The 24,059-nt window shown below is 47.6% G+C and overlaps 2 non-coding genes across 2 annotated transcripts; one reads left to right on the top strand and one right to left on the bottom strand.

The window, feature by feature from the left end:
• Positions 1–375: 375 nt before the first annotated feature.
• Positions 376–571, bottom strand: LOC144612073 (U2 spliceosomal RNA). The gene has a single exon (XR_013549611.1). It is a non-coding gene; the product is annotated as a U2 spliceosomal RNA (small nuclear RNA).
• Positions 572–10,836: 10,265 nt separating this feature from the next.
• Positions 10,837–10,948, top strand: LOC144612074 (U6 spliceosomal RNA). Its single transcript, XR_013549612.1, has one exon. It is a non-coding gene; the product is annotated as a U6 spliceosomal RNA (small nuclear RNA).
• The last annotated feature ends 13,111 nt before the right edge of the window (positions 10,949–24,059 follow it).

The following is a 24,059-nucleotide window of genomic DNA, read 5'->3' as shown; positions in this document are numbered from 1 at the left end:
CAGCATTCTGTGAAACGTCACCTATCCATGTTCTCCAGAGATGCTGCCTGACCCGCTGAGTTACTCCAGCACTCTGTGAAACGTCACCTCTCCATGTTCTCCAGAGATGCTGCTTGACCCGCTGAGTTACTCTGGAACATTGTGTCCACCTATCACTTGCCAGGCTTTGTTCCCACCCCACCTCTCTTTTCCAGCTTTCTCTCCCTGACTACAATCAGTCTGAAGAAGGGTCCTGACCCGAAACGTCATCTATCCAAGTTCTATTGTCTAAGAATCGCGATCCAAAACTTTACCTCCTCCTTTTCTCCAGGCTGAGTTACTACATGTTTGTGTGTCTAACATAGCAACTGCATAAACTCTATCTTTTCAACATTAAAATATCCCATGAGGGAAGTCCCAGAGACACTGCAATACCCGGTAGATGCATGGAGTGGGTAGGGCAAGCCCTTTCTCCAACTCCCTGTTCCAAAAACCAATTTAATACATGGTCCTTAAATAAAGGACATACCGGATATTAAACTGATAAGAACAGAAACTTCGCTTGATCTGAGCCCAAAGGCCGAGAAGCGTCATCTATCCAAATTCTCCACAGATGCTGCCTGACCATTCGGCCATTCGAGCCAGCACCGCCATTTAACATGGTCGTGGCTGATGAGGTCCCCCCTCATCCTTCTAAACCGCAGCGAGTTCAGGCCCAGTGCCGACATTGGTGGATTATAATCCATCCCCACTTCAACCATCTCAAAATATCTTCTTTTCATTGTGTCCTGTTTCAGTACAAAAGATTTATTTACATATCTAATTGGAGGATCGTCTCCTTAAACTAATCAATACTGCAGCAGTCAATATGCTTGCACTCTCACACTCCCTCAGGCTGGGAAATTGTCAGAGTGTGGAGCTCACTTTACCAAACCCCAGCACTCAAAAGCTAATTTGTTGGCAGATGTATGTCAAGTAAGAATCATTTGCGTTAACAATGAGCTTTGTGTTCAGTGATCAATTCAGTCAAAGAAGGCTATTCAACTAAATGGAAATTATCTACTGCGTGGCTCAGAACAGAGCTAACTAGCTATCATTTCAGCTTCAAAACACGCTTCAGGCAGCTCTGACAACTGGTTAGTTCATGTCAAGGAGTAGAATTAGGCCATTTGGCCCATTGAGTCTACTCTGCCGTTCAATCATGGCTGATCTCTCTCTCCCTCTCAACCCCATTCTCCTGCCAACTCCCTGTAACCCTTGACACCCGTACTAATCAAGAATCTGTCAATCTCCACCTTACAAAAAGCCACTGACTTGGCCTCCACAGCCGTCTGTGGCAACGAGTTCCACAGATTCACCGCCCTCTGACTGAAGAGATTCCTCTTGTCTGATTTGTGGTTGAACATTCTTCATGGCAGTGGGCAGTTGACAGAGAGCTTCTGTTTCAGATGTGACAGTGCCCCTCCCCCCAATGCCGCTCTCATCCCGGTCCCTGTCTGACTGGCCAGGAGAGGCCCATCCCCAGCATCATTGGGAATGGCTGGGGCCAATCATCTGATGTTGGTTTGGCCGCCTGAACCTTGTCAGCTACTCCTGATAAACCCAGGCATTCCAGCCAGAGGGGAGATGGGGAAGATGAAGGAGTCAAAGCGGGGCACCTCCCTGCTCGCTGTGTTCCCCTGTCACAGGTTGGAGGAAGACTGAGCCACTGGGACAAACCCCAGACCACCATCGCCACCGTGCGGTCAAGACTGGGCTGCCGGGAAGAAGCCCTAGACAGCCAGCGCCTCTACTGAGGCTCAGACTGAGAGGCCAGTGCCTCTCCCTGCCCACGGGCAATGAGGGACTGCTCCCACACACAGAGGCAAAGACAGAGCCACCAGGATAATCCAGACACTGCCAGCGCCTCCTCCAAGCCCCAGAGACTGAGCCGCCAGGATAAGCCTGAGACCGAAGATAGATACAAAAAGCTGGAGTAACTTAGCAAGTCTGGAGAGAAGGAATGGGTGACGTTTTGGGTCGAGACCCTTCTTCAGACTGGTTAGGGATAACGGAAACGAGAGATATAGACGATGATGTAGAGAGATAAAGAACAATGCGAGAGGCTTTGAGTTTCGGAGCAAGGAGGTCCTACTGCAGTTGTACAGGGCCCTGGTGAGACCGCACCTGGAGTATTGTGTGCAGTTTTGGTCTCCTAATTTGAGGAAGGACATTCTTGCTATTGAGGGAGTGCAGCGTAGGATCACCAGGTTAATTTCCGGGATGGCGGGACTGACATATGATGAAAGAATGGGTCGACTGGGCTGGGAATTTAGAAGGATGAGAGGGGATCTTATAGAAACATATACATTTCTTAAGGGATTGGACAGGCTAGATGCAGGGAAAATATTCCCGATGTTGGGGGAGTCCAGAACCAGGGGTCACAGTTTAAGAATAAGGGGGAGGCCATTTAGGACTGAGATGAGGAAAAACTTTTTCACCCAGAGAGTTGTGAATCTGTTGAATTCTCTGCCACAAAAGGCAGTGGAGGCCAATTCACTGGATGTTTTCAAGAGAGAGTTAGATAGAGCTCTTAGGGCTAACGGAATTAAGGGATACGGGGAGAAAGCAGGAATGGGGTACTGATTGTGGGTGATCAGCCATGATCATATTGAATGGTGGTGCTGGCTTGGAGGGCTGAATGGCCTCCTCCTGCACCTATTCTCTATGTTTCTAATGAATGAAAGGTATACATAAAAGTAACGATGATAAAGGATCAGGCCATTGTTAGCTGTTTGCTGGGTGAAAACGAGAAGCTGGTGCGACTTGGGTGGGGGAGGAATGGAGAGAGAGGGAATGGAGAGAGAGGGAATGCCGGGGTTACTAAGATTGAGAAGTCAATATTCATACCACTGGGCTGTAAGCTGCCCGAGCAAAATATGAGATGCTGTTCCTCCAATTATACGTTTGCCGCCAGCACCCCTTCTCGAGGCGAGGGTGAATTGCAGAGAGAAGCCTGAGATCGCCACGCCTCCTCCTTCAAGACCAGGACTGAGCTGCCGGGACAAGCCCGCGATCACCAGCGCCTCACCATACATGCCCCGTGACGGTGAGGGACAGCGCCCCCATGTGGCCCTGGACTTTCGTACCGCTGTAAATAAAACGCATCAGGTGAGTTCACCCGACTGTGAGTGTGGGCGTGGGCACTGCACAGCCCAGCGTCGGCCACGACACCACAGAGGGTAAATGGACAAATGCAGCTTTACATTCCAAACTAATTGGTGCATCATGGGAACAGGCCCTTCAGCCACCATCACTCGCCCGCTTACACTAGTTCTGTGTTATCCCACGTTTGCATCCGCTCCCTTCACACGAGGGGCAATTTACAGCGGCCGATTAACCTACAAACCCGCAATCTGTGGGATTAGTTTAGTTTAGTTTAGAGATCTAGCGCAGAAACAGGCCCTTCAGCCCATCGAGTCCATGCCAACCAGCGATCCCCGCACATTAACACCATCCTTCACACACTAGGGACAATTTTACCAAGTCAATTGACCTGCATGTCTGGAGTGTGGGAGGAAACCGAAGATAGACACAAAAAGCTCAGCAGGACAGGCAGCATCTCTGGAGAGAAGGAATGGGTCAAGACCCTTCAGGTCAAGACCCTTCTTCAGACTGAAAGTCACGGGAAAGGAAAATGAGAGATATAGACGATGATGCAGATAGATATAGAACAATGAATGAAAGATATGGAAAAAAATACCAATGATAAAGGAAACAGCCCATTTTTAGCTACTTGCTGGGTGAGAACGAGAAGCTGGTGCGACTTGGGTGCGGGAGGAATGGAGAGAGAGGGAATGCCGGGGTTACTTGAAGTGAGAGAAATCAAGCTGCCCAAGCGAAATATGAGATGCTGTTCCTCCAATTTGCATTTAGCTTCAGCCTGACAATGGAGGAGACTTAGGACAGAAAGGTCAGTGTGGGAATGGGAAAGGGAATTAAAGTGTTTGGCAACCGAGAGATCAGGTAGGTCCAGGCGGACTGAGCGAAAGTTCAGCGAGACGATCGCCCAGTCTGTGTTTGGTCTCGCCGATGTACAAGAGTCCACATCTGGAACAACGATTAGGTGAGGTTGGAGGAGGTGCAAGTGTACCTCTGCCTCAACTGAAAGGACTGTCGGGGCCCCTGGATGGAGTCGAGGGGGGAGTTATAGGGACAGGTGTGGCATCTTCTGCGGTTGCAGGGGAAGGTACCTGGGGAAGGGGTGGTTTGGGTGGGAAGGGACGAGTTAACCAGGGAGTTGCGGAGGGAACGGTCTCTGCGGAAGGCGGAAAGGGATGGAGATGGGAGGACGTGGTGGGATCCCATTGTCGGTGGTGAAAATGTCGGAGGATTATGTGCCGCATGCGACGGCTGATGGGGTGGAAGGTGAGGACTAGGGGGACCTTGTCTGCTGTGACGAGGGGGAGCAAGGGCGGAGCTGCAGGGTACCGAGGAGGCACGAGTGAGGGCCTCATCTATGATGGGAGAGGGGAACCCCCGTTCCCTAAAGAATGAGGACATCTCGGACATCCTGAAACGGAACACCTCAACTTGGGCGCAGGACTTGGGAGTAGGGGATAGAATCTTTGCAGGAAGCAGGGTGGGAAGAAGTGTAGTCGAGATAGTTGTGGGAGTCAGGAGATAGTCCATCTCCTGTGATAGAGAATGTGAGATCAAGAAAGGGGAGGGAGGTGTCGGAGATGTGGAGGATGGAAATTGGTGGTGAAGTTGACGAAGTCAGAGTTCTGCATGGGTGCAGGAGGTAGCGCCGATGCAGTTGTCAATGGAACGGAGATGGAGTTCACGGATAGGGCCAGTGTATGCCTGGAACTGGGATTGTTCAACGTACCCCACAAAGAGGCAGGCAAAGATCTTGGAGAAAACGCACACAGGTCACGGGGAGAACGTACAAACTCCGTACGGACAGCACCCGTGGTCAGGATCAAATCTGGGTGTCTGGCGCTGTAAGGCACCAACTCTACCAGCTGTGCCACCGTGCCAACCCAAAGCAAAATATGGCTGATGCTGCCTGGGTATGACTTGCTATCATGGGAACAGAGGATGTTGTGGGATAGTGGTATTTGGATGAATCCAGGAATAGAACAAAATAGGTTAAAATATACCATTGCCATTGATCGAGAGTGCTTGAACAAGGAAGTAAATACAATGGTGTCAAGTTAGGAAGAGGGGATGTTCAACGAGATCTGGGTGTCCTAGTGCATCAGTCACTGAAAGGAAGCATGCAGGTACAGCAGGCAGTGAAGAAAGCCAATGGCATGTTGGCCTTCATAACAAGAGGAGTTGAGTATAGGAGCAAAGAGGTCCTTCTACAGTTGTACCGGGCCCTGGTGAGACCGCACCTGGAGTAGTGTGCAGTTTTGGTCTCCAAATTTGAGGAAGGATATTCTTGCTATTGAGGGCGTGCAGCGTAGGTTCACTAGGTTAATTCCCGGAATGGCGGGACTGTCGTATGTTGAAAGGCTGGAGCAATTAGGCTTGTATACACTGGAATTTAGAAGGATGAGGGGGGATCTTATTGAAACATATAAGATAATTAGGGGATTGGACACATTAGAGGCAGGAAACATGTTCCCAATGTTGGGGGAGTCCAGAACAAGGGGCCACAGTTTAAGAATAAGGGGTAGGCCATTTAGAACGGAGATGAGGAAGAACTTTTTCAGTCAGAGAGTGGTGAAGGTGTGGAATTCTCTGCCTCAGAAGGCAGTGGAGGCCAGTTCGTTGGATGCTTTCAAGAGAGAGCTGGATAGAGCTCTTAAGGATAGCGGAGTGAGGGGGTATGGGGAAAAGGCAGGAACGTGGTACTGATTGAGAGTGATCACCATGATCGCATTGAATGGCGGTGCTGGCTCGAAGGGCTGAATGGCCTCCTCCTGCACCTATTGTCTATTGTCTATTGTCTATTACAATGTAAGATATTGCTTCTGCCACTGGAGCATGTTTTGATATTCAGTGAACCTATGGAAGACCTGTGACCTAACTCCATGTAACTTCCTAACACCTTCCACTTTAGTACAGAGAGTGGGAGAAATCTTATCACACAGAGGTTTGTAAGCCTTTGGAGTTCAGTTCCAAAGTCAGTGACTGAAGTAGAGACCCGGTCAACAGGTTAGAATCGGTGGATGCATGAGATGAAGTGATATGGGAACATAACAGGGGTGCACAGGATGAAATCTGCTGCTCATGGAAGATAAGCACCAGCATGGCTTCACTGAACAGAATGGTCTTTCTTTGTGTTGTAATTTCTTTGCAATGCAATCTGTTGTCTAATGCCTTCACGTTTTTAACAGCTGCAGCAAATTCCATGACAATAGACAATAGACAATAGGTGCAGGAGTAGGCCATTCGGCCCTTCGAGCCAGCACCGCCATTCAATGTGATCATGGCTGATCATTCTCAATCAGTACCCCGTTCCTGCCTTCTCCCCATATCCCCTGACTCCACTATCCTTAAGAGCTCTATCTAGCTCTCTCTTGAATGTATTCAGAGAATTGGCCTCCACTGCTCTCTGAGGCAGAGAATTCCACAGATTCACAATTCTCTGACTGAAAAAGTTTTTCCTCATCTCCGTTCTAAATGGCCTACCCCTTATTCTCAAACTGTGGCCCTGGTTCTGGACTCCCCCAACATTGGGAACATGTTTCCTGCCTCTAATGTGTCCAACCCCTTAATAATCTTATACGTTTCGATAAGATCCCCTCTCATCCTTCTACATTCCAGTGTATACAAGCCTAGTCGCTCCAGTCTTTCAACATATGACAGTCCCGCCATTCCGGGAATTAACCTAGTAAACCTACGCTGCACGCCCTCAATAGCAAGAATATCCTTCCTCAAATTTGGAGACCAAAACTGCACACAGTACTCCAGGTGCTGTCTCACTAGGGCCCTGTACAACTGCAGAAGGACCTCTTTGCTCCTATACTCAACTCATCTTGTTATGAAGGCCAACATTTAGACTTGAGACTTGAGAGATACAGCGTGGAAACAAGCTCTTCGGCCCACCGAGTCAGCATTGACCAGAGATCACCCCGTACATAGAAACATAGAAACACTAGCACTATCCTACACACTGGGGACAATTTACAATTTGGAGAATACAAACCTGTATGTCTTTGGAGTGTGGGCGGAAACCGGAGCACCAGGAGAAAGCCCACGTGGTCAGGGGGAGAGCGTGCAAACTCCGTACAGACAGCACCCGAGGTCGGGCTTGAACCTGGATCTCTGGCGCTGTGAGGCAGCAGCTCTCCCGCTGAGCCACTGAAATATCCCGGAAGGCAGAAATGTTTCCATTGAGAAAGGACCACTAAATGAACAAGAATTTCCTTCGAACGAGCGGCCAAGTGTGACAAAGAGTTTGGGCGGAGAATCAAACCTCTACAAACATTATAATTTAGAAGGCTCTCGGCTAAGGTGAAGATGAAATTGTGACTGTGAAGATACAACGAGACCAATTCTCGCTAATTACATAATTGTGTCGCGTGTCATACCAGCCACTATTGCCCGTTAATCGACCAAGATCACTGAAATTACATTGAAAAGCAACACAATGTGGAAAGACAAAGACAAAATAATGCATTCCTCAACAGCAAATGCGTGGTTATGAAGTTCACGTAATTGCATCGGTGTAATTTGGCTTTTAATGGAATCCACAGGACAATAGGACAATAGGAGAGCCGGTCTTTGTTCTGCAGTCACAGATAGTGCTGCTTCCCTCAGCTCTGGGATATGCCGGGCAGCTTAAAAAGGAGAACAAATTATCATGTCAGGAAGCAAATCATGCGCCGTATTTGCAGATGCAATCCACGGCTAGAAATTGGATCATATACTCATCATACAAAGGGTGGTGGGTGTATGGGACGAGCAGCCCGGAGGAGGTAGACAATAGACAATAGACAATAGATGCAGGAGGAGGCCATTCGGCCCTTCGAGCCTGTACGCACCGCCATTCAATGTGATCATGGCTGATCATTCTCAATCAGTACCCCATTCCTGCCTTCTCCCCATACCCCCTGACTCCGCCATCCTTAAGAGCTCTATATAGTTCTCTCTTAAATGCATGCAGAGAATTGGCCTCCACTGCCTTCTGAGGCAGAAAATTCCACAGATTTACAACTCTCTGACTGAAAAGGTTTTTCCTCATCTCAGTTCTAAATGGCTTACCCCTTATTCTTAAACTGTGGCCCCTTGTTCTGGACACCCCCAACATTGGGAACACGTTTCTTGCCTCTAACGTGTTCAACCCCTTAATAATCTTATACGTTTCGATAAGATCTTCTCTCATCCTTCTAAATTCCAGTGTATACAAGCCAAGTCGCTCCAGTCTTTCACCATACGACAGTCCCGCCATTCCGGGAATTAACCTAGTAAACCTACGCTGCACGCCCTCAATAGCAAGAATATTCTTCCTCAAATTTGGAGACCAAAACTGCACACAGTACTCCAGGTGCGGTCTCACTAGGGCCCTGTACAACTGCAGAAGGACCTCTTTGCTGCTATACTCAACTCCTCTTGTTATGAAGGCCAACATTCCATTGGCTTTCTTCACTGCCTGCTGTACCTGCATGCTTCCTTTCAGTGACTGATGCACTAGGACACCCAGATCTCGTTGTACGTCCCCATTTCCTAACATGACACCATTCAGATAATACTCTGCCTTCCTATTCTTACCACCAAAGTGGATAACCTCACACTTACCCACATTAAACTGCATCTGCCATGCATCCGCCCACTCACACAACCTGTTCAAGTCACCCTGCAACCTCATAGCATCTTCCTCACAGTTCATACTACCACCCAGCTTTGTATCATCTGCAAATTTGCTAATGGTACTTTTAATCCCTTCATCCAAGTCATTAATGTATATTGTAAATAGCTGCGGTCCCAGCACTGAGCCTTGCGGTACCCCACTAGTTACTGCCTGCCATTCTGAAAGGGACACATTTATCCCCACTCTTTGCTTTCTGTCTGTCAACCAATTTTCTATCCATGTCAGGTAGTTGAGGCTGGGACTATCCCAACGTTTAATAAACAGTTAGACAGGTACATGGATAGGACAGGTTTGGAGGGATATGGGCCTAAGCGCAGGCAGGTGGGACTAGTATAGCTGGGACACATTGGACGGTGTGGGCAAGTTGGGCTGAAGGGCCTGTTTCAACACTATCACTCTGTGACTCAATTACTATGACTCTAAGAATACCTCAGATCAACACAAAAAGCTGGAGTAACTCAGCAGATCAGGCAGCATCTCTAGAGAAAAGGAACAGGTTGGGACCCTTCTTCAGACTCACCTATTCCTTCTCTCCAGAGATGCTGCCCAACCCACTGAGTTACTCCAGCACTTTGTGTCTATCTTCGGTGTAAACCAGCATCTGCAGTTCCCTCCTACGCTCAAATAATACTTCGTTCTTTTTTTAATGCGATAAAATCTGTGAGATTTGAAAATGTTAATGAAATCAAGGATTTCATTTGGATTGCATAAATTCTGTGGTTTTCGTTCCAGTGTAGTGTACTGGTCGACATGGACTCATATCATATCATATCATATATATACAGCCGGAAACAGGCCTTTTCGGCCCTCCAAGTCCGTGCCGCCCAGTGATCCCCGTACATTAACACTATCCTACACCCACTAGGGACAATTTTTACATTTACCCAGCCAATTAACCTACATACCTGTACGTCTTTGGAATGTGGGAGGAAACCGAAGATCTCGGAGAAAACCCACGCAGGTCACGGGGAGAACGTACAAACTCCTTACAGTGCAGCACCCGTAGTCAGGATCGAACCTGAGTCTCCGGCGCTGCATTCGCTGTAAAGCAGCAACTCTACCGCTGCGCTACCGTGCCGCTCGGTGGGCTGAAGGGCCTGTTTCCATGCTGTATCTCTAAAGTCTAAATCTGATGCACTCATCTACTGAGGACCAGAGACACTCAGCAGCACATGGCTATGAGCAACATGCCTGCATACTGCGTCTGGGATTTTGTTTGCTGGCTCTCCATCGTTCAGTTTAGTTTAGAGATACAGCATGGAAACAGGCCCTTCGGCCCACCGAGCCCGCGATCCCCGCACACTAACACAAACCTACACACAGTAGGGAAATTTACACTTATACCAAGTCTACAAACCCAAGCCAATTAGCCCACAAACCTGCACATCTTTGGATTGTGGGAGGAAACCAAAGATCTCGGAGAAAACCCATGTGATTACGGGAGGATGTACAAACTCCGTACAGACAGCACCTGTAGTCGGAATCGAACCCGGGTCTCCGGCGCTGCAAGCGCTGTAAGGCTGCAACTCTACCGCTGCGCCACCGTGCTGCTATCGTTCCACCCGTGCTCTGTTGTAATGACCCTGACAATACTTCTACCTTGTAACACTTGTCCTCAGCTCTCCTCCCAAACTATTACTGCTGCGGTCAATAGACAATAGACAATAGACAATAGGTGCAGGAGTAGGCCATTCAGCCCTTCGAGCCAGCACCGCCATTCAATGCGATCATGGCTGATCACTATCAATCAGTACCCCGTTCCTGCCTTCTCCCCATACCCCCTCACTCCGCTATCCTTAAGAGCTCTATCCAGCTCTCTCTTGAAAGCATCCAACGAACTGGCCTCCACTGCCTTCTGAGGCAGAGAATTCCACACCTTCACCACCCTCTGACTGAAAAAGTTCTTCCTCATCTCCGTTCTAAATGGCCTACCCCTTATTCTCAAACTGTGGCCCCTTGTTCTGGACTCCCCCAACATTGGGAACATGTTATCTGCCTCTAATGTGTCCAATCCCCTAATTATCTTATATGTTTCAATAAGATCCCCCCTCATCCTTCGGCAGCACATATACTAAAAATGGAACGATACAGAGAAGATTAGCATGCCCCCCCCCCCGCGCAAGGATGACACGCAAATTTGTGCAACAGCAGACACAAACTTTGCAGTCTCCCAATTATGTGCTGAGAGCTCGCTGTGCTGTTGGACATTCTGTCTTTCAGATAGAAACATAGAAAGGACTGGGCCATTCGGACCTTTGAGCCAGCACCGCCATTCAATATGATCATGGCTGATCATCTCAAATCAGTACCCGGTCCCTGCTTTTTCCCCCATATCCCTAGATTCCGTTAATCCCAAGAGCTAAATCTAACTCTCTCTTGAAAACTCACCCATCCACAAACACCCACACACACACATACACTCCCACTCATGCACACACACACCACGCACGCACATGCATACACACATGCTAACACACAGACACACACACACACACTCACTCACACGCGCACGCACACTCACACATGCACATCCGCACACTCACACAGACATAAACATCCACACACACACTCACGCACACACTGCACAAGCACACACACACACACACACACACACATGCATAGACACACAATACAATACAATACAATACAATATATCTTTATTGTCATTGTACAGGGGTACAACGAGATTGGGAATGCGCCTCCCATACGATGCAATAATTTAGTTAATTTAGACAACAGCAACCCAATTAAACAAATTAGAAACAGTTTTAAAACAGAATAAAGTGCAAGTAGATCTGTGCCGGTTCACTGTGCGATGTGACCATCCGGCTCAGCAGGACCGGTTCATAGCAGCTATGGCCCTGGGGATGAAGCTGTTCCTGAGTCTGGAGGTGCGGGCGTAGAAGGCCTTGTATCGTCTGCCCGATGGCAGAAGTTCGAACAGACTGTTGCAGGGGTGTGAAGAGTCTTTGTGGATGTTGGTGGCTTTTCTGAGGCATCGTGTGTTGTAGATGCCCTCCAAGGCTGGTAGCTGTGTTCCGATGGTCCTCTGAGCTCTATGGACTACCCGCTGAAGAGCTTTCCTCTCTGCCTCCGTGCAGCTGAGGTACCACACAGGGATGCCATGTGTTAGGATGCTCTCTATGGTGCACACGCACACATAGCAGTTTGATTTCAATCAAAAATCTAATTTCAAGCCTAATTTCAATATTGTGATTTCAAGTGACTCCTGCATTCTTTTCCCCCCTCCCTCCTTCCCTCCCTCCCTCCCTCCCTCCCCACCCTAGTCGTTCTACTAGTTCCACTGGTCACATCCTTGCATCCCAGTCATTAGTACATCTTCCCCAGCCAACATGGACTCCACCCTTCCTGAGGTCACCTATGGCTGGCCTCGATTTGTTCTGGCCTTCTCTATCTTTCACTCTGAAGAAGTGTTCCAACCCAAAATGGGTCCTAAGATGACACCTAAGTAGTGAAAGGCACCTTGAACAGTGGACAGAGTGGATGTGGTTTGATATTCGCCAAACGAAAGAACTGAGTAATGAGGTAGCACCCCGCACAGAGTTTACTCTGAGGAATTTCTGGCGGATAATCAGGATGGCAGCGAACAGGAGTAGCAATTCCAGGCGTTCCTCTTGCATCAGCACCTTTAAAAATAGTTTTCCGTGTTTTACCTGTAAATAGCAAGATTACGCCACCAGGCCAGAGTCATAACTGACCGCATGCTTGTCAGTTTGAGTTTTAGGTTGCACTGTGTACTAAATACCCCTGCAGCACTGTAATATAATTAGATCTGGGCACACAAAGCCACAGCCATCATTCGCTGGACTCATCAATCATGCATACAGAAAGATATGGTTATGAAGATATGGCGATGATGATTCAATAATGAAATTGAGCATTGTCAGTGAATACTGCTTCGCCGATGATATCCAGCTCCTCATCTCCACCAAGTCAATCTCCACCACCACACACTCTACACTGACAAACTGCATCACTGAAATAAAATCTTGGCTTCAATCAAATTTCCTCAAACTCAACTGCAACAAATCTGAAATCATCATCATTGGTCCAAAAACGCTCACCAAATCCACCCAAAACTTCATCCTCAATATTGATGGTCTCCCAGTATCCACCTCCCCTCACATCCGGAATCTTGGAATCATCTTTGATCATCTTCGACAAACACATCAAACACATCACAAAGACAGCCTTCTTCCACCTCAAAAACATCGCCCGTCTCCGTCCATCCCTCTCCTCCACAGCTGCAGAAACCCTCATCCACCTCCCGTCTGGACTACTGCAACAGCCTCCTCTATGGCTCACCCTCAAAAATCATCAGTAAACTTCAATACATTCAAAACTCCGCTGCCCGTCTACTCACCCACTCCCCGATCCGTGACCATATCACCCCCGTCCTTTACAAACTCCACTGGCTCCCCATCCCCCAGAGAATCCAGTACAAAATCCTCCTCATGACCTACAAAGCCCTCCATAACCTGGCCCCATCCTACCTGACTGACCTCCTCCACAGGCACACTCCCACCTGCACCCTCCGCTCTGCTGCTGCCAATCTCCTGTCCCCCCCCATCCGGACCAAACTCAGGTCCTGGGGGGACAGGGCTTTCTCCATCGCTGCTCCCACCCTATGGAACTCACTACCCCAAACCGTCAGAGACTCCTCCTCACTCACCACATTCAAAACATCACTGAAGTCTCACCTGTTCAGCACTGCCTTCAACCACTGACCGTCACCTCACCTTCTGTCTCCTTTTTCTGTTCGTTTACTTATTTATCTATTTATTCACTTCTCTATGTTCTAGAATTCCCTGTAAAGCGTCTTTGAGTGTTTGAAAAGCGCTATATAAGTGTAATGCATTATTATTATTATTATTACACCTTTCACGAGGACACTGAATGTCTCATCGGTAAGCAGCAATTTTGATCAACCGATAGGAATACTAAAATCAATAGCAGAGTGTTTGTATGGATCACCTTCCTAGTGTTGGTCAGGCTTAATTGCGTCGATATGGGTTTTGTAATCTCCTTTGCTCTAAACCAGGCCATCGATTGTTCCAGTGTAAGTGTGGCTTAATTGCAGTAATAACTATAATAATATGAGCGATTAATTTCCCCCCATTTGGTGTTATTCCAATATCTTATTTTAAAAATACCATCAAGGAGAACAGCTAGACAGGAAATGTGTATCACAATGAGTTAATAATAATAATATATTCCTTTATTCGTCCCACACCGGGGAAATTTACAGGACAAACAGTTACCTTTAGGGATTCGAGTTGAATCTGATGGGATCCAAAAATGCGATATTCATTTTGCTTATGATCTCGGAGAATCAGGCCCATCAGGATTATGTTAACTTTCAGAGCAATCTCACCACTCACCTGCAATGGAGGCAATTTACAGAGGTTAATTAATAAACGACATACCGCCGTCACAGGAATGAGTACGTTGTTTTCTTCAGTAGTTTAGTTTAATTTTGATCATTGTCACGTGCACCAAGGTACAATGAAAAGCATTTATGTTGGGGGCTCTCGGGTCAGCGGAAAGATTGGACAAGATTACAATCAATAATATAACATTTAGTGCAGGATATAACATTTAGTGCAAGATAAAGTCCAGTGAAGTCTGAATAAAGATAGTTCGAGGGTCACCAATGAGGTAGATGGGAGGTCAGGATCGCTCTCTAGTTGGTGAGAGGATGCTTCAATTACCTGATAACAGCTGGGAAGAGACTGGCCCTGAAACTTCTCGCCTATGTAGAGAAGTTGACACCTAACACAGCGGATACAATAGATGAGGTTGGAGGAGGTGCAGGTGAACCTCTGCCTCACCTGGAAAGACTGTTTGGGTCCTTGGATGGAGTCGAGGGGGGAGGTAAAGGGACAGGTGTTGCATCTCCTGCGGTTGCAGGGGAAAGTACCTGGGGAGGGGGTTGTTTGGGTGGGAAGGGGCTCCTCTATATCCCGCAGCTCTGCTCTTGCTCCCCCTCTCCCCACTTGTAACAAGGATAGAGTCCCCCTTGTCCTCACCTTCCACCCCATCAGCCAGCGTATACAACAAATTATCCTCCAACATTTCCGTCACCTCCAGTGGGACCCCACTACTGGCCACATCTTCCCATCTCCTCCCCTTTCTGCTTTCCGCAGAGACCGTTCCCTCTGTAACTCCCTGGTCCACTCGTCCCTTCCCACCCAAACCACCCCCTCCCCAGGTACTTTCCCCAGCAACTGCAGGAGATGCAACACCTGTCCCTTTACCTCACCCCTCGACTCCATCCAAGGACCCAAACAGTCTTTCCAGGTGAGGCAGAGGTTCACCTGCACCTCCTCCAACCTCATCTATTGTATCCGCTGCTCCAGGTGTCAACTTCTTTACATCGGCGAAACCAAACGCAGGCTCGGCGATCGTTTCGCTCAACACCTTCGCTCAGTCCGCATTAACCAACCTGATCTCCCGGTGGCTGAGCACTTCAACTCCCCCTCCCATTCGCAATCTGACCTTTCTGTCATGGGCCTCCTCCATTGTCAGAGTGAGGCCCACCGGAAATTGGAGGAGCAGCACCTCATATTTCGCCTGGGCAGCTTGCAGCCCAGCGGTATGAACATTGATTCCTCCAACTTCAGATAGTTCCTCTGTCCCTCTCTTCCCCTCCTCCTTACCAGTTCTCCCACTGTCTTCCTGTCTCCCACTACATCCTATCTTTGTCCCGCCCCCTCCCCTGACATCAGCCTGAAGAAGGGTCTCGACCCGAAACGTCACCCATTCCTTCTCTCCTGAGATGCTGCCTGACCCGCTGAGTTACTCCAGCATTTTGTGATACCATAGTGTGTGTAGGACAGTGTTAATGTGTAGGGATCGCTGGTAAGTGCAAACTCGGTGGGACGAAGGGGCAGTTTCCACGCTGTATCTTTAAACCAAACTAAACTACACTAAATTGCCATAAAGATTTTAATCCACATGAAAGGGGAATGCTAAGAGTCATGATAATGTAGGTACTGGCCAATAGACAATAGACAATAGACAATAGGTGCAGGAGGAGGCCATTCAGCCCTTCGAGCCAGCACCGCCATTCAATGCGATCATGGCTGATCACTCTCAATCAGTACCCCGTTCCTGCCTTCTCCCCATACCCCCTCACTCCGCTATCCTTAAGCGCTCTATCCAGCTCTCTCTTGAAAGCATCCAACGAACTGGCCTCCACTGCCTTCTGAGGCAGAGAATTCCACACCTTCACCACTCTCTGACTGAAAAAAGTTCTTCCTCATCTCCGTTCTAAATGGCCTACCCCTTATTCTTAAACTGTGGCCCCTTGTTCTGGACTCCCCCAACATTGGGAACATGTTTCCTGCCTCTAATGTGTCCAATCCCCTAATTATCTTATATGTTTCAATAAGATCCCCCTCATCCTTCTAAATTCCAGTGTATACAAGCCCAATCGCTCCAGCCTTTCAACATACGACAGTCCCGCCATTCCGGGAATTAACCTAGTGAACCTACGCTGCACGCCCTCCATAGCAAGAATATCCTTCCTCAAATTTGGAGACCAAAACTGCACACAGTACTCCAGGTGCGGTCTCACCAGGGCCCGGTACAACTGTAGAAGGACCTCTTTGCTCCTATACTCAACTCCTCTTGTTATGAAGGCCAACATTCCATTGGCTTTCTTCACTGCCTGCTGTACCTGCATGCTTCCTTTCATTGACTGATGCACTAGGACACCCAGATCTCGTTGAACTCCCCCTCCTCCTAACTTGACACCATTCAGATAATAATCTGCCTTTCTATTCTTACTTCCAAAGTGAATAACCTCACACTTATCTACATTAAACTGCATCTGCCATGTATCCGCCCACTCACACAACCTGTCCAAGTCACCCTGCAGCCTTATTGCATCTTCCTCACAATTCACACTACCCCCCAGCTTAGTATCATCTGCAAATTTGCTAATGGTACTTTTAATCCCTTCGTCTAAGTCATTAATGTATATCGTAAATAGCTGGGGTCCCAGCACCGAACCTTGCGGTACCCCACTGGTCACTGCCTCCCATTCCGAAAGGGACCCATTTATCCCCACTCTTTGCTTTCTGTCTGTCAACCAATTTTCTATCCATGTCAGTACCCTACCCCCAATACCATGTGCCCTAATTTTGCCCACTAATCTCCTATGTGGGACCTTGTCGAAGGCTTTCTGAAAGTCGAGGTACACCACATCCATTGACTCTCCCCTGTCCTATCATGTTAACTGAGGAAAAACATTTTCAATATAACACTGATATTGACATCTGATGCAATCTTATGGAATGATACTAAAGGAATGGAAATATGTCTGGGAACTCATTACCTCATTGAAACTTAACGAATACTGAAAGGCCTGGGGTGAGTGGATGTGGAGAGGATGTTTCCACTAGTGGGAGAGTCTAGGACCAGAGGTCATAGCCTCAGAATTAAAGGACGTACCTTTAGGAAGGAGATGAGGAGGTATTTCTTTAGTCAGAGGGTGGTGAATCTGTGGAATTCTTTGCCACAGAGGGCTGTGGAGGCCAAGTCAGTGGATATTTTTAAGGCCTAGATAGATAGATTCTTGATTAGTACGGGTGTCAGGGGTTATGGGGGGAAGGCAAGAGAATGGGGTTAGGAGCCAGAGATAGATCAGCTGTGATTGAATGGCGTAGACTTGATGGGCCGAATGGCCTAATTCTTTCCTATCGCCTATGACCTATGGGGTTTTTGGGGTTGGGTAATTTGGGTGCCTGTTTAGTGCTTTTATTGTTGGACTGTGTTTTTGGGGGTTTTTTGGGGGTGTAATTTTGATGCTTATTTAATGCTTTTGTTGTTGGACTGTGGGTGATTGAATTAACATTTTGTTCAAGATGGCCGCGCCGTTGTGTTTGGCTGCCTGCCACTGTATGTTTCTTTTTTTTCCTAGTCAGATGTGCAGCACTTTGGTCAACGTGGGTTGTTTTTAAATGTGCTATACAAATAAATTGACTTGACTTGACTTAACTGGCTGGACATGTGTTCATGCAGCCATACTTACATTTGTGTGTCAACTGAAAGAAAAGCACATTTTTACACTTTATGATTCCAAGATGCCTTCTTAACTGTGGAGTTCTGTCCATTCCAGTTACAACCATTATTTAACGTTACAAATAAATGCAATGAAGGTTTATGAAATATGATTATGATTATGAGTTTTGATTGTCATGAAATAGATGGTTGCTCGCCTCAACGACCTCCTCTGGCAGCTCGCTCCACACACCCACCATCCTCTGTGTGAAAAAGTTACCCCTCAGATTCCTATTAAAACTTTTCCACTTTAAACCTATGTCCTCTGGTCCTCGATTCTGCTCCTCGATGTTCCTGTGCACAATTTGACTATTTGGGTTCCTGCTGTGCAACTGTGAATGCACTTCAAACGTATCGTGCCTTGAGAGGTTTTGTGAGTAATCTGAAAGGCGCAACATAAAGAGCAAGCTTTGTATATTGGCTTGTAGAATGTAAGCATCGCTGGCAAATCCAGCATTCGTTGCAGCCGCCACCACCGACAACACTTACCCGCGGCCACTACCATTAACTCTGCCATCGTCTACCCGGCCGCCAACTCACCTGGATTCCAGGCCCAGTTCCAGACCGAGGGGTCTCGACCCAAAGTGTCACCTATCCATGTTCTCCAGAGATGCTGCTTGACCTGCTGAGTTACTCCAGCACATTGTGTCCATCTACGGTCTTTGTTTCTACTTCTTATACAATCAAAAGATCAAGTCTACTCCACCATTCAATCATGGTCATGGGACTGTCATATGTTGAAAGACTGGAGCGACTAGGCTTGTATACACTGGAGTTTAGAAGGATGAGAGGGGATCTTATCGAAACGTATAAGATTATTAAGTGGTTGGACACATTAGAGGCAGGAAACATGTTCCCAATGTTGGGGGAGTCCAGAACCAGGGGCCACAGTTTAAGAATAAGGGGTAGGCCATTTAGAACGGAGATGAGGAAAAACTTTTTCAGTCAGAGAGTTGTGAATCTGTGGAATTCTCTGCCTCAGAAGGCAGTGGAGGCCAATTCTCTGAATGCATTCAAGAGAGAGCTGGATAGAGCTCTTAAGGATAGCGGAGTCAGGGGGTATGGGGAGAAAGCAAGAACGGGGTACTGATTGACATTGATCAGCCATGATCACATTGAATGGCGGTGCTGGCTCGAAGGGCCGAATGGCCTCCTCCTGCACCTATTGTCTATTGTCTATAAACCAACACAAAACAAACAAACACAACCATCCATCACAGTGAGTCTCCTCCAGTCACCTCCTCACTGTGATGGAAGGCCAGGATGTATTTTCCCTTCCCCTGCCGCCTTCTCCCGCGGTCAGGCTGTTGAAGTTGCCACCTTCCAGGCCGTGCCGGACGGTTATTTTACATAATAAATAAGGGGAACTTTTCATAACCTTAATTAATAGCTGAAACCGCATCAGAGTGACTGAACTCCACAGCAAAGGAGACAGTTTGTAATTATGAACAAAGCACGAACAACACCACAAGATTACAGGTTTAACCTGAAACACAGGCCTGAGAAAATTATAAAGCTATTTATTTCCCTCCACAAGAATATTCACCTCAGATTCCCAGCGAGTGATTAATTGGTTTGCCTTGAAAATAACGGCTTCTAACTTTGTCAAGCATGTTCTTCATTATAGGCACTCATGACCAAACCACAGGCAGCACAGTATCTGGGATCACTGTAATTCCTGCTGTAAATAATTCACAAGCTGCTTGTCAAGTGCTCCTCAGAGAAGAGGTTCTAAATTACTGAACAGCGCACACACATTGTCCTCTTCAAAGACTTGTTTTGAAACTACAATGTCCGCCACCTTCACCTAAAGCACCTGAAGACTTCAAGGCGTCAATGCAGCTTGCTCAATCCCAATTAACCCCAAGGATCAGGCTGTGGTCTCACACATTAGCTCGTTTAAATACTGCAGCTGTTTGAAAGAAGCAGTTTTAAGGAAAAGCTCGGCAGGTACATGGATTGGACGGGTTTGGAGGGATATGGACTGTATGCGGGCAAATGGGACCAGAGTGGTTGGGACATGTTGGCCGGTGTGGGCAAGTTGGCCCAAGGGGCCTGTTTCCACGCTGTATCACTCTGTGACTCTATCACTCTATGATGATTTCCAGCAACAAGGACTGAACCTTCTCTCCACAGATGCTGCCTGACCCGCTGAGTAACTCCAGCACTCTGTGAAACGTCACCTATCCAAGTTCTCCAGAGATGCTGCCTGACCCGCTGAGTTACTCCAGCACTCTGTGAAACGTCACCTATCCAAGTTCTCCAGAGATGCTGCCTGACCCGCTGAGTTACTCCAGCACTCTGTGAAACGTCACCTATCCATGTTCTCCACAGATGCTGCCTGACCCGCTGAGTTACTCCAGCACTCTGTGAAACGTCACCTATCCATTTTCTCCACAGATGCTGCCTGACCCGCTGAGCTATTCCAGCACTCTGTGAAACGTCACCTATCCAAGTTCTCCAGAGATGCTGCCTGACCCGCTGAGTTACTCCAGCACTCTGTGAAACGTCACCTATCCATGTTCTCCAGAGATGCTGCCTGACCCGCTGAGTTACTCCAGCACTCTGTGAAACGTCACCTATCCATGTTCTCCACAGATGCTGCCTGACCCGCTGAGTTACTCCAGCATTTTGTGTCTATCTTCGGAGTCATCCTCCATGTTTAGGTTACCATCGCTCAAGTTTAGTTAAGTTTAGTTTAGTTTAGTTTAGTTTAGTTTAGTTTAGTTTAGTTTAGTTTAGTTTAGTTTAGTTTAGTTTAGTTTAGTTTAGTTTAGTTTAGTTTAGGTTAGGAAGGAACTGCAGATGCTAGTTTACACCGAAGATAGACACAAAATGTTGGAGTAACTCAGCTTAGTTTAGAGATGCAGCATGGGAACAGGGCCTTTGGCCTACCAAGTCTGCGCTGACCAGCAATGAACCATTTACATTAGTTCTATCGTACACACTAGAGATAATTTACATGAGCCAATTAACGAACAAGTTTGCATGTCTTTGGAATGTGGACGGAACCAGAACACCCAGAAAAAACCCACGCCATCACAGACTACAAACTCCGTACAGACAGCACCCATAGTCAGAATCGCTGGCACCATAAGGCAGTCACTGCCGCCCTCAGTTGCTGACTTACAGCGCCAGAGATCTGGGTTTGATCCTGACTACGGGTGCTGCCTGTACGGAGTTTGTACGTTCTCCCTGTGACCCTGTGGGTTTTTTCTGGGTGCCCCGGTTTCCTCCCACAGTCCGAAGACGTACAGGTTTGTAGGTAAACTGGCTTCTGTAAGTTGTAAATTGTCTCTAGTGTGTGTAGGACAGTGCTAGTGTACAGGGTGATCGTTGGTCGGCGCGGGCTCGGTGGGCCGAAGGGCCTGTTTCCGTGCTGTATCTCTAAAGTCTAAAGTCTGAAGTCTAAAGAGGCCTTGTGTGGAGCAACTCCACCGTGGATGACTGTAAATCAACACCTCCATGTTCTTCTCACACATTGGCAGCTTTGACTTGAGTCATTTTCCCCAGAAAGAGTTTTTCGAGGCTGCCACAGTTGTTCTGGCTCTGTTTCATTTCCTGCGGTGATTTGTCCCTGCTTTATGCAAGTTTTATTGTCCCCCTCTGGGGTTGAATGACACCATCAGGTATGATACTGCCTGCTTTTTCTGTTCTTGCTGTTCACGTCCATGACAATCTGGGCCCTCTGGCTTTCTGGTACATCTTTCCCAAGCTGGGAAAGATTCGTTATCCTTTACTTCAGGGCCTTATTTCTTTCTGAACAGTTTCGTTGTCAAGATACAATTGAAACAATTGTTTTACACAGAGGGTGGTGGGTGCCTGGAACGCGTTGCCAGGGGTGGTGGGGGAGGCAGATGGCGTTTTGGAGTCTTTTGGATAGGCACATGGTTATGGAGGGAAGGGAGGAATATGGATTATTGCCAGTAGATAACAGATGGTCTTTTTTTTAGATTTTTAGATTTAGAGATACAGCACAGAAACAGGCCCTTCGGCCCACTGGGCCCGCGCAGCCCAGCGATCCCCACACACAAACATTTGCCCAGCCAATTAACCTACAAACCTGTACGTCTTTGGAGTGTGGGAGGAAACCGAAGATCTTGGAGAAAACCCACGCTGATATGTTGTTATCGTACCTGCCTCAAATACCATCTGGTCGCTCATCCTCTGGCAGCTCGTTCCGTACACCCACTGTAAATAAGTGAGGGGAAATGGTGTGCCTCAGGTTCCTATCAAATCTTTCCTCTCTCACCTTAAACCTCTGGCCTCTGGTCATGGATTCCCCTATCCTGGGTAAATATTCATGATATTATACACCACTATAAGATCACCCCTTAGGCTCCTGTGCTCCAACATTAACAATTGTACAGTAGGGAAGAATAAGTTATTTCTCGATATCCATAGAGTAAATAATAATCATCCGAATCTTGTACATTGTGCTTATTGTCACCAGCTATTGTTTCCCAAAAGGTGTGGCCCTCGGACAGATACTTTGTACACTTGAAGCAGGGTTTCATCTCATGATTATTGTATGATATATTTTATTGTGTGGGTATTATTTTTGCACAAGAAGATAGACACAAAATGCTGGAGTAACTCAGCGGGTCAGGCAGCACCTCTGGAACGAAGTAATGGGTGATGTTTCGGGTCGAGACCCTTCTTCAGACTATAACATTGCACACATGAACCTTGAATAAACTAGATAAACTTTCCAGAGGTCCCCTTTCTTTGCTTTTCACTTTTGAGATACAGCGTGGAAACAGGTCCTTCGGCCCATTGAGTCCGCACCAACCAGCGATCACGAACACGACCCTACACGCCGGGGAACAATTCACAATTTTACCAAAGTCAATTAACCCACAAAAATTGTATGTCTTTGGAGTGTGGGATGAAACCGGCGCACCCAGAGAAAGCCCACGCAGGTCACGGGGAGAACGTACAAACTCCGTGCAGACAGCACCCGTAGTCAGAATCGAACCTGGGTCTCTGGCGCTGTGAGGCAGCGGCTCTATCACTGCGCCACCGTGCGCTTTCCTGCATATTACTCTGCATTCTACTGCATGTTACTTCACCAAGAATCCACCAGGGGCCAAACATAACAACCTCGTGGGAAGTAACTGTGCCACTGTGTTGAAGCTATTTCTCTGCTGGTCTGCCACTGAAGGTATAGGTGTAGTGAGGCTCGGGGTGGGGAGATTTGTGCCTGTTCCCTGAGGTCTTCCCACCTGCTTCAATATTTAATCATATTAAAACAAATACAAGAGGTCAAACCACAAAATCCCAACAAATGTCTGGATCGTTGGATGTTTAGACATGGAAACTTCCTGGTCTGCAAACCAGGAAGATTCCATGTCTAAACATCCAACGATCCAGATCTCAAGTATTTGCAGAGAGAGGAGTATGTCACAGCATCCCCAAACAAGAAAGTATCTCAGAAAACAAATGAGGCTGCAGATGTGGAAGCTAATACGCAAATCAAAATGCCTGGAAGAACTCAGCCAGTTCAGCAGCACCTGTGGAAAGAGAAACCAGTTAACCAGAACAATTCTGGGGAGAGGTCCCAGATTTTGTACGTGCTCACTATGACCACTTGGGTTTTCTCTGGGAGCTCCAGTTCCCTCCACATCCCAAAGATGTGCAGGTTTGTAGGTTAATTGGCTTCTGTAAACTGTGTCGTGTATAGGATGGAACTAGTGTACAGGTGATGGCTGGTCGGCGTGGACTCGGCGGGCCGAAGGGCCTCTAGCACTAAAACTAAAAATGGTGGAAGAACTCAGCCAGTCAAGCAGCATCTGTGGAAAGAGAAACCAGTTAGTCTTTAGACTTTAGACTTTAGAGATACAGCATGGAAACAGGCCTTTTGGCCCACCGAACCAACGTCGACCACTGTGACGCCCATGTAGGGAGTACCTCTGTAATTAATTGCAGGAGAAAATGGGCAGGTGCTGTCTGTACGGAGTTTGTATGTTCTGGGTCTGATCCTGACTGCGGGTGCTGTCTGTACGGAGTTTGCACGTTCTCCCCGTGACCTGCGTGGGTTTTCTCCAGGTGCTCCGGTTTCCTCCCACACTCCAAAGGCGTGCAGCTTTGTAGGCTAATTGGCTTGGTTAAAATTGTAAATTGTCCCAAGTGTGTGTAGGATAGCGTTAGTGTGCGGGGATCGCTGGTCGGCGCGGACTCGGTGGGC

The sequence above is a fragment of the Rhinoraja longicauda genome, chromosome 42 (genome assembly GCF_053455715.1).
Source record: "Rhinoraja longicauda isolate Sanriku21f chromosome 42, sRhiLon1.1, whole genome shotgun sequence".
Classification (NCBI taxonomy): Eukaryota; Metazoa; Chordata; class Chondrichthyes; order Rajiformes; family Arhynchobatidae; genus Rhinoraja; species Rhinoraja longicauda.
The sequence above is the reverse complement of the archived record's forward strand: the minus strand, read 5'-3'. Positions and strand labels throughout refer to the sequence as shown.